The 13964-nt window shown below is 46.5% G+C and overlaps 1 protein-coding gene and 1 long non-coding RNA gene across 5 annotated transcripts in view; one reads left to right on the top strand and one right to left on the bottom strand.

Moving 5' to 3' along the window:
* The window catches only part of LOC139080370 (uncharacterized), a 35291-nt gene extending 34306 nt beyond the window's left edge, over positions 1-985 (top strand). The window contains exon 5 of the long non-coding RNA XR_011534840.1: positions 796-985. This is a non-coding gene — a long non-coding RNA (uncharacterized lncRNA). The remainder of the gene's footprint in view (positions 1-795) is intronic.
* The window catches only part of ABTB3 (ankyrin repeat and BTB domain containing 3), a 301232-nt gene that overhangs the window by 82117 nt on the left and 205151 nt on the right, over positions 1-13964 (bottom strand). The window lies entirely within an intron of this gene.

Below are 13964 nucleotides of genomic sequence, written 5' to 3'. Positions count from 1 at the left end.
TTGGCTCATTTGATAATGTCAAGAACCATAAAGTAAGTACTATTATTATCTTCATTCTACAGATAACGAAAGAAAGAGGTTATGTAACTCGCCTAAGGGTACACAGTTATAAGCAGCGGTACTGGGACACACATGCAGGCAGTTGGACCCAGGGCCAGGCCTAGTAGCCATGCATTCCATCATTTCCAGGCAGTGGCTACAGCATGTGCAAAGGTCCAGAGGCAGGCTGGGGCATAGTGCTTTGGAGGAACTCAGCTTGGTGTGGTTGGAGCCCAGATGGAGGAGAGGGCAATGGAGGGAGGTGGGTTGGTAGGAGGTAACTTCGGAGAGAGACAGGGAAGGGCCATGTAGGGTCTTGTAACTTCTGGAATAAAATTGTAAACTCCTGAAACTTTAATTTTTCCTCAGTTAGAATTGCAGTTGAAAAACACAAAATCAGAATAGTATTTAAAAAGAAACACCAAGAATGAATTGACAAAAATATCTCTGAGAATGCAAAACAGTGGGTTCGCCATAACCATTTGTTTAGAAGGCTAATGGAGACTATTTTTATACTCTGGCAGAGACTGCCAGGTATTCCTCCATATGTGTTCTCCTCTACTTTCTTGGTAAACTGCCAATCTTTAGCTGGACTCATGACCCCCTAGCACACATTTTTCAGCCTCCCTTGCACCTAGGAGACTGGTTCTTACGATGATATAAGCAGAAGTTTCTTGTGAGACTTCTAGGAAGGTCTTTAAAGGGAGGGGTCCCAACTTTCTCTGCTCTTCTTCCATTCTGTGGGGAAGCATATAGATACAATGGCTGGTGCTCAAGCAGCCAGACTGGACCATGAGGTGAAAGTCACACGTTGATGATGGCAGAGCAAAAAGGTAGAAGCAGGACCTGGATGTCGGACGATTGCTTAAGTGGCCATACCTACCCTGGATTCTTACTTACAGACTTGGTTTATGTGAGAAATAAACTACGATCTTGTTTAAACACCTGTTATTTGGGTTTTTTGTCTCTCATAACCAAATCTAATTCTAAGACACTCTTATCAGTTCCCACACTTAAATTAAATCTCTATTTTTCCTTTATTGTGTCACCGTGGATTTGAGTTTCTTTCTGTTTAGCAAAAAAAGGACAAAAACCTTCCCTTGTAATAGTTATCTTCTAAAGATTGTGAATTTGTTACCTTGAGACTATATTTGTTCCCAGAAACTACATTTATTAAAATATTTGCTCCAATGAATTATTTGTTTATTTAAAGGTGCAATGTTTGTCACAGGAGGTTGAGTTTGCACATCAACCTTGTGAAAATTTACTGACAATGCTTTTGCACTTATCATAATTAACCCGACCCATAAAAAAGAATAATACACACGCCCTTGGAGTCTTCCTCCTTTATCCTTTATCCCAGTCTTCATCCTTGCAACAGTTCTCTTCCAAGGAAAAAATTTAAATTTAAAATTAACAGATCAATTTTTAGCTATTTTTTCCAGCTTTATTGAGATATGATTGACATATAACATTGTATATGTGTAAGGTGTGCAACGTGATGATTTGATACACCTATGTATATGGCAAAATGCCTACCACAGTAGGGTTAGTTAACGTCTCCATCACCTCATATAATTACTATTTCTCTTTTGTGGTGAGAACATTTAAGATTTACTCTCAACAACTGATGTTGTAATACAGGGTGGTTAACTATGGTCACTATGTCTGATATTAGATCCCCAGGACTCATTCATCTTACAGCTGGAAGTTTGCACCCTCTGATCAACATCTCTCCACCTCCCCCACCCCCAGCCGGGTAGCCACCATTCTACTCTCTGTTTCTATGAGTTCAGCGTTTTTAGATTCTACATATAAATGAGATCATACAGGATTTGTCTTCCTCTGGCTGACTTATTTCACTTCGCATAATGCCCTCCAGTTCCACCCATGTTGTTGCAAATGGCAGGATTTTCTTCTTTCTCAGGGGTTAATAATATTCCATTAACAGATCAATTTCAAAACACTGAGCAGACTCTCTTCTATGAACAAAAGGAGAGGCTGAGCACGGTCTGGAGCGTCCCCCGTGCTGTCTTTGGCATCTTTGCCATGGGGCTGTGGCTCTGAAGAAATGAGATTCCAGTTCTCTTGTACTAAATCTTTGAATTCACATTATGCCGCACTTGGCAAAATGACAGGATGGATCAAATTCACACTCCAGCCCTGATCAATCAGGACCCTACTTATGAAAACATGGACTAAAGACAGCTGACCTCCTGGGCCTCGGGCCACCATACAAGGACTCGTGCCTTGAGTCAGAAGTGTGTTTGCAGAAGGCTCTGGGGGCCTCAAGAGTACTCACTGGTAGAGTCAAGAGACCAGAGAACCTTTTTTTCTAGCTTACAATAGTGGTATGATATTTTTAAATAAATAAATAAATAACAAAAATACATAATGAAGTTAGAGGGGAAAAAAGCCAGGAAGGCAGCTTCCAATAGAACTTTCGGCTATGATGGGAACGTTCCGTGTCTGTGCTGTCCAACACGATAGCCACAAGCCACACGTGGCTACTGAGCCCTTAGAATGTGGCTAGTGCGACTGAGTAGCTAAAATTCTAATTTTAATTAATTGAACTTTAGCCACGTGTGGTTAGCAGCTACCTATTGGATAATACAGCTCTAAGGGACGTCCTTCGGGTCAGTCTAATTTCAGGTGGGAACCCTGGTAGCATGGGGTATTGGAAAGTGGGCTGCAGTAGACATGAGGCAACCTGAATTATTGACCTCGTTTTTCCATTATCATGATCCACATCCTCCTGGTCATTATCAGGATTTTATAGCATCCACCATTTCTTGAGTGCTTACAATATTTCAGGTTCTGTGCAAAAAGCTTAAAGGTATATTATTTCATTTAATTATAAAAACAACCTTGGGAGGAAATTATTATCATCATCGCCATTTGACAGATGAGCCACTGAGGCTCAGGGAGATTCAGTAATTTATACAGGATACCACAGCTCCTGGGGCAGAGCCGGGGTCTGATCCCAGGTCTACCAGAATCCAAAGGCCACACGCTCAGTCATTATTCTGACCAGTGCGGCGCTGACCGAGTCAGTGAACACCGAGAAGCTTCAGTTCTCCATCTGTGGAGTGAGGACCCTGGGCCATATGAACTCTAAGATCTCCTTAGGGAGGACAAGCTCAGGACTCCCATAGGGCTCCCCGCCCCTGCGGCATTTTTACATAACGAATCCTTCCTATTGTTTACGGATGTGAGCACTGACTCAAAAGACCCTGACTGTGGCACAGTGAAATGATTTCCTGAGACTCAGCCCCAGACTTGATTAGCGTTTGTTTTTAAAAGCTCTGCAGGTGGTTCAGATCACCAGAAAGGTCTAGGAATATCAGCCCTGGATTGAACTTGCTAAAGTCAGAAAAGATCCTTTTGTGAACAGTTGCTTTTTGGTTTTTTATTTTTGAGGAAGATTGGCCCCGAGCTAACATCGGTGTCCATCTTCCTCTATTTTGTATTTGGGATGCTGCCGAAGCATGGCTTGATAACTGGTGTCTACTCTGCACCCGGGATCCGAACCGGGAACCCCGGGTGCCAAAGCGGAGCCTGCGAACTTAACTGCTACGCCACTGGGCCAGCCCCTGTGAACAGTTCTTTGGTAAAGATTTTGTTGTGTGTGTGTTTAAACTAAATGATGAGAGCTTTATAAGGCACGTTCCCCTTTTTGCCTTGGAGGTTAGGAAACTCAAAGCTAAATTTCGGGCTCAATTGCAGTAACAAACCTCAGGAGAGATTTTCTGGTACAGTAGTCTTCCTTAGTGTTAACAACAGGTGTTTTTGTGTTGTTACCCTTGTTTTGTGGTTCTGTTGTATCTAACTCAGACTGTGAGTCCAGCTCAACTTGTCAGCGTCTGACTGGTTATAAGCGATGAACAGAGAAACATCATCAGTCTCAGATTGCACTAAAGGCTCAAGACTAACTGGGATAATAAAATAAGAGAATGTCTCTATGAAGAATGAGGAGGGGGGGGGCCTTTGAAAAGGTAGGGGATAGCAATGGGATAGAATTTCCCAGGAAAAATAAAAATAAAGAAGCAACCTGGAGGAAGGAAGGAAAGAAAAGAGAAATCCCCAGAGAGCCTTAAAAATCAAGGAAGAGACTAAGGGAGGAAAAGAGGCAGTTTTGGTGCCTACACAAGAGCACCATTTGGCCATTTAGCAGATTTATGGGATCTCCACATGCGTGCAAAGAAAAGATATGTGCCATTTACTTCTTGGACTAAATGTTACCAATTTTACATTTTGCTGAATCTGGAAAGGAGAGACGACAGAAAGCAGGAAGAAAGCTTGTGATTTTAATAACAAGAAACTGAAAAGGCTATTTATTAAGCTGGACTTCGATGCTTTCTAGGAAAAGACTCCTTGTACAGGTCTGTACTCCAGGGTGATTCTCTCCATCTACACAAAATATTCAGGGCCGATTATCTGGTGATATGGGAAAGGGGTCCGCGTGCATCCCCACCCACCCGCCTCCACCTGCCCAATCCTCGCAGGAGGGCTCGCGCAGCCTCTCTCCCAAGCAGCTGGCCGAGGCACGGGGCGGGGGAGAGTAATTACCAACCAGAGGAATCAAACCAAATCTCATCCAGGGATGAGCCCGGCCGGGTCCGGCACAGTCCTTCTCCAAGGGGAGGGGAAGTGGGCTGGCAAGCAGGTGGGGTGTCCCGATTCAGCGGGGTGAGGGCGATGGTTCTGAATGGAAGCTCGGGGCATGGTGAGTGGATGGTGCAAAGATGTCCACCTAACCCTGAGATCCCTCTGTCACCAGAAAAGTGAGGATAATGTCCATTGGTCCTTCCTCACAGGGCCATTGAGAGGATAAACAAGGGAACAGACGTGGAAGTATGATTATATGGAAGATTTACATTCAGGCATCTTCGCGTACATCAGGCATCTAACACATCTAGTCTAAGCTGTTACCAATTTAAACATCGGGTTAAGAAAAACACAACTAGGAAGGCAACTCTGCTAACAAAACCCTCCTTTTGTCAGTACTGTCCTTTCCCTTTAAGTCCTCCGGCCACCCCTGTAGCAATACCACAAGCAGCCTGAAGGGGGCGCGCCTGCACACATGCTCTGCGCACAGGCTCGCTTCTGCACGGCTTTTCCCAGCCGTTCCTCACACCTGTTCTCATTCCGCTTCCAGCTTTCCAGACTCGCAGTCTTGCTGTATTCCTCTCTGCTCATCACTGGGACATGTCCAAGTTGAAGCTCCGCTTTGCTCAAATCTGATTATACACACCATCCGATGATACACACCGGTCTGACGCCTCCCACCTTTCTGGGTACGTCACCCTCCTGTATCTTCCCGGGATAGCTTCTCTCCCAGGCACGCACTCCACGGGGTGGCCCCTGCACTGGGTTTGCCCCAGTGTTACCAGCAGGAACTATGCCCATGCAGCGGGCCAAACGCAAATCACTTTCCTCTTCCGGAACAGCCCGGCTGCAAGCCAAAGCCAGTACCCGCTGTCACAGCGCTCGGGTGTCTACTTCACCGTCCAAATCACCGGAACCGAGCCCGGGAACTCATTACCCATGCTTCCACCTTCTCTGACGCCCAGGACAGGGGGCTTCCTAGGAGCAGGTGCTAAAGAAATGCTTGTCACGCTAAATTGATGGCTATTTCCAAGAGTCCAGGGCTCTGGAATCAGACAGCTTTGGGTTTTAATCCTGATGCTGCCAGTTAACTGGGACAGCGACCAGATCACAGCAAGTCACGTGGCCAAGGAGCCCCAGGTTCCAATCTGGAAATGGGCAACTATGTGCCCGGCAGGCTCAGGAAATTACAGCTGTATTTAAACAGTTGAAAAGCTGCACCTGAATTAGGATGGTTCTGGAAGGATGGACCGGTTCTGGAAGCCCCAAAGAGCAAAAGAAGGCATAGGGGTGGCAGCTCCCCAGAGATCTCGGCTCCACAGAAATAAGGCCTCAGAGCATCTCGGCTCTCTGAAGCTGGGGTGGGAAGGAAGCCTCGAGGGCTGGTGCCTTGGCTGGACATCCCTCAGGGAGGATGTTAGGAGGGAGAAGGGAAGTTGGACTACACGACTTGGAGAGCTGCTCCCCACCCTAAGAGTCCAACACTCTAAATTTAACCATCTGTCTTCTTATATACAGACCCTTTTTAGGATTGGACCATCGCAATATTTTCATAATAGTTTCCTGATTCTAGTTTTTCTCTCCAGTCCTTTCACATTGCTGCCAGGATGAATCTGCTAACATGTAAATCCGGTCATCTGACATAAGTGTAAATTCCTTGGCCTGGCCATTTATTAACTGACCCACAAATGTTTCTGTTCTCTCATGCTCCCACCGCATGCCTGCCCAGCACCAACGTGCTGCAGCCACACCCAGGACCGGCCATTTCTGGAACCACGTATTTGCTCGCATCTCCCTGCCTTTGCTCCTGCTGTTGTCTCCCCTCTCTTTCTACCCTCTCCATCCAGTTAAGTCCTACTTCTCTTTCAAGACACTGATCAAATGTCACCTCCTCTAGGAAGGATGCCCCCAAGGCCCCCCACACCCGCAATACAGTTAGTCACTTGTTCCCTTCCACCTCCATAGCATTTTGTCCATAATTCCACAATGCCATTTATAGCATACTATTGTTATAATTTATGTCTTTTGTGTGTGTGTGTGAGGAAGATTGACCCTGAGCTAACATCTGTGCCAATCTTCCTCTATTTTTCGTATGTGGGATGCTGCCGTAGTGTGGCTTGACGAGTGGCGCTAGGTCTGCGCCCAGGATCTGAACCTATGAACTCGGGACCGCCACAGCAGAGCACATGAACTTAACCGCTACGCCACCAGGTTGGCCCCTGTTATAATTTATGTCTTTACCACCATTCCAACTACAGTTTGGGGGCATGAATTACTCATCTTTGTGTCCCCCAAAATGGCACATAGTAGCACTTGCCACTACTCAAGATGACATATTATATTAGTGCCCTGGTTTGTTCTGCCTCCTCCATTAGATTCTCAGCTTCATGAGGGCAGGGCCTCATCCTGTGCTCTGCGGTATCCCCAGCACTAGTGCCTGGTACCTTGTAGGTCCTCGTAGGTCATTGTAGTCAACATTCTTTGAGGGAATGAATAAACGTTTGTTAAATGAATCAATGACTGTATGATCGATCCTATGAATTTGCTTAGCTTAAATTCTGGTGAGTTTCCCACTTTACACTGGGTGATGATTCACTGGAATGGTTTTATAAAGACTAGGGAAAATGATAAAAATAGCCAAGTCGGGTTTATTTTCGGTTGTGTTAAGGGTACAAATCCACATAATAAAGATTCAATGAGAACCAGGCTTGGGTAAAAACTATGTGAAAAGTAAGGTCCAGGACCCTGCCAAGGGCCCAGACTAAATCCTAGGGGCCCTCAAAGACCTCAGACTCTGGGAGAGTCAGAAATGATGGGCCAGCATCAGGACCACATTCCTCTGGAGTTTAGATACTTCCTGTACCCGATCTGCGACCACAATGAAACTGGTGCGTGTGGGAGGGGCTGGCAAAGGTGTCACTGGCCACAGGCTTTTGGAACAACCTGTAAGGCTGTGCTAGTTCCAGGACAGGAAAACTCACACACTAACAGGTTTTTAAACTGCTAAATGGGACTGTTCACAGTGCTTTTCTGTTTGCAGGTAATAAGGGCAGACCTGGGATAGTGCATGGTTCAAAAATTGTATGCAGTCCATACTAAGATGAGACCCAGGTCTGTTTAGTTCAGTGAAACCCAATTCGGTTCAGTTCAATTCAACTCAATTCAAATAATTCAACGTAACAAATGTTTACGGAGCGGCTTGTCACACACGGAATAGAAACCAAACTCCTCCTCATGCCCCAAGGGCTCTGCAAGATCTGACCCTGCCCACCTTGGATTTTATTTCCTACCATTGTCTCCATTCACTCATTCTGTTCCAGCCTTACTGGCCTCCTTGCTGTTCCTTGCATGTGCTAAGAATGCTCCTGCCTCAGGGCCTTTGCACTTACTGTTCTTGCTGCCTGGCAAGATCTTTCCTCAGATATCCAAATGGCTTACTGCTTCACTTCCTTTAGGTGTCTACTCAAATACTACATCCTTAGAGAAAGCTTCCTGGACCACCCCAGCTAAAATAGCACCTCTCCTCACTTGTACCTGCTTCAAGTTCCCAGTTTTATTTCTCTTTGTGTCACTTATAGCACTTGATATTTTATTATTTATGCATTTGTTCCTTGTCTGTTTCCATGAAAACAGGTATTTTGCCTGGTGTATGTTAGATGCTCTATAAATATTTGTTCAATGAATGAATGAGTAAATGAATACCTGCTATGTACCAGCTCCTACACTTGGTGATACTGCAAAAGTCCTAGCCCTCAATGAACTCATTGTCTAATGTGAAAAACACAAGAAAAGAAGCTATCTGAAAAGCTTTATGATAAAAGAATGCACAAAGTCTTATGACAGAATGAATCACAATCAGCTGGAGCTGGAGGGAGTGGGAGGGTGTTGGGAAACACTGTCCTGAGCCTGGAAGGGCGAGAGAGAAGGGCTCAGAAGAAGACTGCAGAGCAAGTTCAGGGGACCCTGTGTGGACTGGAGTAGCTGAAGGGATAAGCGGATGGGAGATGCTGTGGAAGATGAACCTGAGAGACAATAAATGGGTGAACTGGGAGGGCCATTTAGGGAGCAGGCTGACCATTTAACTGGTTTCCTGCTTGTTGACTATCTCCTTGAAGCAAGGGTCTGTGCCGAGTCTTGTAGAGGACACAAGGATTTAGCATCTGGACCATGCTGTTCAATCTAACAAGGGAATTTAGTGTGGCCACACAGACTCAAGATTTTCTAGGGCGGCCCCTAATGCAACAAGTCTGTGTGACTGCCCTTCGTTATCCGTGTCTACTTTTCCATCATGACTCCTGCTTGGTGGATTGGAGCATAAGGTGGCCATCAAGGCAGGAAGAGCAGATAAACACAATGCAGGGCTGACCACGAAAGGTGCCTCGTGAGATGTTCTTATAAAGCGCTGTGGGGTCTGAAGAGGGACAGTGTGTCCAGAGGAGGATTCTGGAGGCCGTGGAAGCTGCGTCAGTGTTAGTGTTTTCAACAAGTTGGTAATTGGTTTTGCCTATTTACTGGTTTCCTTTTTTCTTCAGGTACCCTGCTGCCATAGGGTCTGGGGAGTGGCCATGCAGGGGGTGGGAATCTGTGTAAGGAGTTAATAGAGGGCAGTGTGACAAAAGACTGTCAAAAGGGCTCGCTCCAGCCTCGGCATCTGAACGTTTCAGGGAGAATGACGGAAGCCTGGGAAAATATCCGCCCTCTTTCGCCAGCACATTCGGCCTAACTTCCTGGGCAGGTCTGAACCTGGCTGGCTGAATCTGGACAGAATTCCTCACACCCATTTGAAAGAACTGAGACAGCCTTTCCCGGTGATGTTTCTTGTATTTGAGAAACACATAAAACTGAGCAAAAATTTTAAAGCCCAGAATTATCCACAAACACAACCACCAAACAAAAGCAAACAAAGAAACAATTCTAGAATCGTGGAGACGGCCTAATCTACAGACACGGCCAAGTACGTAGCAATGAACTCTGTCCACGGTACAAGCTCGAAACCAGCCCACTGAAGGGGCTGTCATGCTCTTCTCCATTCTAGAAGCAATGCAGAAAGGAGGGTGGGGGTTTCCAGGCATCCCTACAGCAGCCCTCTGGTTTCAATTTGGCCACTCAGTGCGTGGCTTTGGGCAAATTTCACGACTTTTCTAGAGTCAAAGTCTTAAGCTGTGAAAAGCCGCCCTGGCTGGTCTCGCACTTCCAGAATCCAGGGAGATCGTATGTGTGGAAGATCCCTGGAAACCAGGAGGTGCTCACTCCAAGGATTTCGTAATGACTGGGGCTGGAGGCCAGGCGGGTACCACTCCTCTACGTTTCCCACAAGGCATTTCTTCCTGGAAGAGGCAACAGCATAGGATGCTGGGTAAGCCTGCCTCCCAGGACTCTCCTTCTGCAATATCTGGCTCCCACAGAGCATCAGAGGCCTCAGGAATTAACCCCTCAGTGCTCTGCTCTGGGAAGAATACTCTTTTTATATCCGTTTCCTCCACATTGGTGTTTTAGTTATACTACTGTGGGCAGTTCGAAGGGAACAGCAATTCACAAATTGGAAACAACCCAAACGGCCAGCAACCTGGGAACCATCAGGCAAATTATGGTGCAATGACAGGATGGAATATTTTGTAGTCATTAAAGATGATGTTTACGCATGTTCTGTAGTAGTAGTACCAGGAAAAATGCTTATGGCATACTATTAAGTGAAATAAAAAAAGATACAAAATTATATATCCACACTACAACTATTTTAAAAAGGCTTACTATTTGTATTAAAAAAAAAAAAGGAGGGGCTGGCCGGTGGTGTAGTGGTTAAGTTGGCACACTCTGCTTAGGTGGCCCGGGGTTCACGGGTTTGGATCCCAGGTGCAGACCTACACACCACTCATCAGGCCATGTAGAGGTGGCGCCCCACATGCAAAACAGAAGACTGGCATGGATGTTAGCTCAGGGACAATCTTCCTCAAGCAAAAAGAGGAAGATTGGCAACAGATGTTAGCTCAGGGCCAACATTCCTCACCAAATAAATAAATAAATAAATAAATAAATAAATAAAGACAAGAAAATATACTAAATAATCATTTTGGCTACCTCTGGATAGCAGAATTGTAGATAATTTAAATTTTCTTTCTTACATTTTTCTGTATTTTCCAAAATTTATAAAATGAGCCTATATAACTTTTCAGTAAAAGAAATATGATAATATAAAAATTTGAATTTATAGCACCTTGTATTGTAGTTGTAAACAGATGCAGTCCACGAGGAGAGCAAAATGCAAGGAGGGGGAGAGGATTAAATCCACAAAAACCTAGGAAAACTGTAGACGTGGAGACACGTGTTGGCTTCATTGGGGAAGTCAGACTTTGAAGAATGCAAAATCAACTCAGATGCTGTCTACTGGGCACAGATTTACTGCCTGGGCTATTTTCCATAACATGTGAAACCCAGCCATGAGCTGGCAGCTGTCAATATCGCTATTCCTGAAAGGATAAAAAAGAGTGAAAACTTGGCACCAGGACAGATGGTTTGAAAGCGGGCTGAGCTGGGGGTGGGCGCTCTCTCTGCAGGCCTTTCTGCTCCCGGGCACGCGGGCTCCTGCTGGCCCTTGCCAGGCTGGGCCAGCCCTCAGTTTGCACCGGGCAGCTGCAAAGGCTAATTTTTTGCTAATGTTCTTTTAAAAAAATTTTTTTCCTGCGTGTTGAGAACATTCATGTACAGGGCCCGAGGCTCCAGACACAGGGCATGCAGAGGGCTGCCAGCTCCAGGCAAATGAGAAGAAACCAAAAATCCAAGGAGGCAACTGTAGCTTTCCTCAGGACCCTTCAGCAAAGGGAGGAGCCCTGCGGGTGACATCTCTCATTGGGGGACACAGAGGATGGCACTTAGTCAAGCCATGCGCTTGTCATCTCTCTTGGGGACTCTTGCTGGAACCTTCCACCTGGTGCCTCCATTATTCCCTGCTCCATCTCCTGCTGCCGTGCACTTAATTGATCTTTGGATCCCCCGTCCACTCTGTGCCAGGCCCTGGCTGGCTGCCAGTGAGAGCAAGGGACGATCAAAGTCCAGTCTGGGCCTGTGAGGAGCTCAAAGTCTGGCAGCTGAGACCAGACATGGAAGCAAACAATGCCAGAACAGTCAATGACGGGGGCCACACAGGAGGTGGTCCAGAGGACAGAGGCTCTGGAATCACAGGGCTTGGTCACAACCTCCAGCCCAGCCACTTACTAGCCTAGCTGTGTGACCTTGGGCAAGTCCTTGATCTTCTCTGAGCCCCCCTCCCCTCATCTGTAAAATAGGCAGAATTACAGTATCTCAGAGGGTGACTATGAAGTTTAGGTGGGGTAATCTGAAGTAGTGTTTATCACAGCGCCTGGCACACATCGGCACTCAAGAGCTGCTCTAATTATTCACAGAGGGCTTCACGGAGAATGGAGGGGGGACCAGCAAAGGTTTCACAGCAGAAGTGAGAATGCAGCTGAATCTCGAAGGATGAGCAGGCATTTGCATTTCGCTTATGCTTCTCCCTTAGTCCAAACATTCACCCAGACCCCACTGTTGAAGGAACAAAGGCCCAACGACACCCGCAGGACCGACTTTTCTCCCAGCAGTGACATTCTAAATATTGAACTACCGGTAAGGCCCAGGCGCCATCTAACTCCGGTGGTCTCGAGGCAGACAGGACCCCCTGCGGGGCAAGATGCCAAGCTGCAGTTGCTGGATGGCGGGACATGGGGGGCCATTTGGCAGCGGTCCTTTACCAACCCGCAGAGAAGCATTTCAGCGTTTTAACAACTGTCCATACAGCTGCATCTCTGAAACCAGCTGAAGGTCAGCCCGGCCTCGCCTGCAGTCCAACTCAGCTGGAATCCCTGATTTCCTCCCTCCTGGAGTCCCTGATCTTCTGCATCTTTCAAAGTTTGACTCAAAAAAAACCCACCTTCCCTGATCCCTTCAGCAGTTTGCCTATGCCTCCCTTCTGACCCTTTACAATTTCTTTCTTTGATGATCCACGAGTTGTGCAGGGCAGGCGACAGCCCTGCCTGTCCCCAGCATCAGGTCCGACACACAGCAACCAAGTGCAATGGTTAAGGGAGTGAGTTCTGGAGCCAGGATGCTGGGTGTGAACCCCCATGCAGCCACCTCTGAGCCCAGGGACCTTGGGTAAGTTATTCGTCCTCTCTGCCTCACTTTCCCCATCTATAAAATGGGAATGACAATAATAACACTTACCTCATGGGGCTATCGGGAGGGACAAACAAGTTAATTCACGTCAAGTTCTTATATCAGTGCCTGGCACATATAAGAATCCAGTCAACAGCAAGCTCTCTGTCCTACCACGCATACAGCAGGCACTCAATTCGTGCTCACTGAATGGACGAATGAAGAATGAACAGCCGAGTAATACTAAGTCCAATAATAAACCAATGATTTTAAAAGTTTTAAATAAAATAAGTAACGAAAAGCTCCAGGAGCACCGAGGAGAAGATTTAAGAGGCAGGCTCTATGCTGACATGTGCAGAATTTATTTCAGGAGGTTAGCGTGTTGTTCAGAGGTTTTTAACTGTTGTCTCATCAGATGAAGTGATTCGATTATCATTATTCCAGTTACATTAGCAATATTGATTGAGGCCTAAGCCAGAGAAAATACTGGAAAGAAAAGGGAAGACCTGGGGAAAGCATAATTAGGTAAAGATGCTCCTGGTGGGAGATTTTTGGGTTTTGAACCTTCCCAGGGAATCCTCTGCCCTCACCCTGCGTCTGACCTCCTTCCTGTGCCTGTGGTACAGCACACGGTTGACAGAGTGGACTCTGGACTCAAACTTCCTGCCTTTGCCTCCCAGCTTTGCCGCCGACTAGCTGGGTTATCCGGGCATGCTACACAACCTCTCTGAGCCTGAAGTTCCCCCGTGAGAAGACAGAGATAGCAATGGTCTAAGATGGTGCTACTGTACTCACAAGATTCTCGTGAGGACTCAGTGACTAACGCACCCAGAAGAGAGACCGGGACGTCGTCCAGACTTGGGTGAAATTTGGTGATGCTGATAATGGTTGTTTAAAAAACTCAGCTCTAAGATGATCAAGACATGGGAACATGGGAGCTGGCCCCTAGTATCCACGCTTTCTCCTTACCTTATTGCCTTGGGAGTGCTGGTTATCACGGGCTCTTTTTCCTAAAGGGAGACATGGTCGGCACTGAATCTCTAGTTCAGCGCTGTCCAGTAGAAGTTTCTGGGATGCTGGAAATGTCCTGTACCCGCGCTGTCCAATACAGGAGCCACAAGACACGTCTGGCTACTGAGCATGGGGAATGAGCGTAGTGGTACTAAGGA

This window comes from Equus przewalskii, chromosome 29 (genome assembly GCF_037783145.1).
Source record: "Equus przewalskii isolate Varuska chromosome 29, EquPr2, whole genome shotgun sequence".
NCBI classification, from domain to species: domain Eukaryota; kingdom Metazoa; phylum Chordata; class Mammalia; order Perissodactyla; family Equidae; genus Equus; species Equus przewalskii.
The sequence above is the reverse complement of the archived record's forward strand: the minus strand, read 5'-3'. Positions and strand labels throughout refer to the sequence as shown.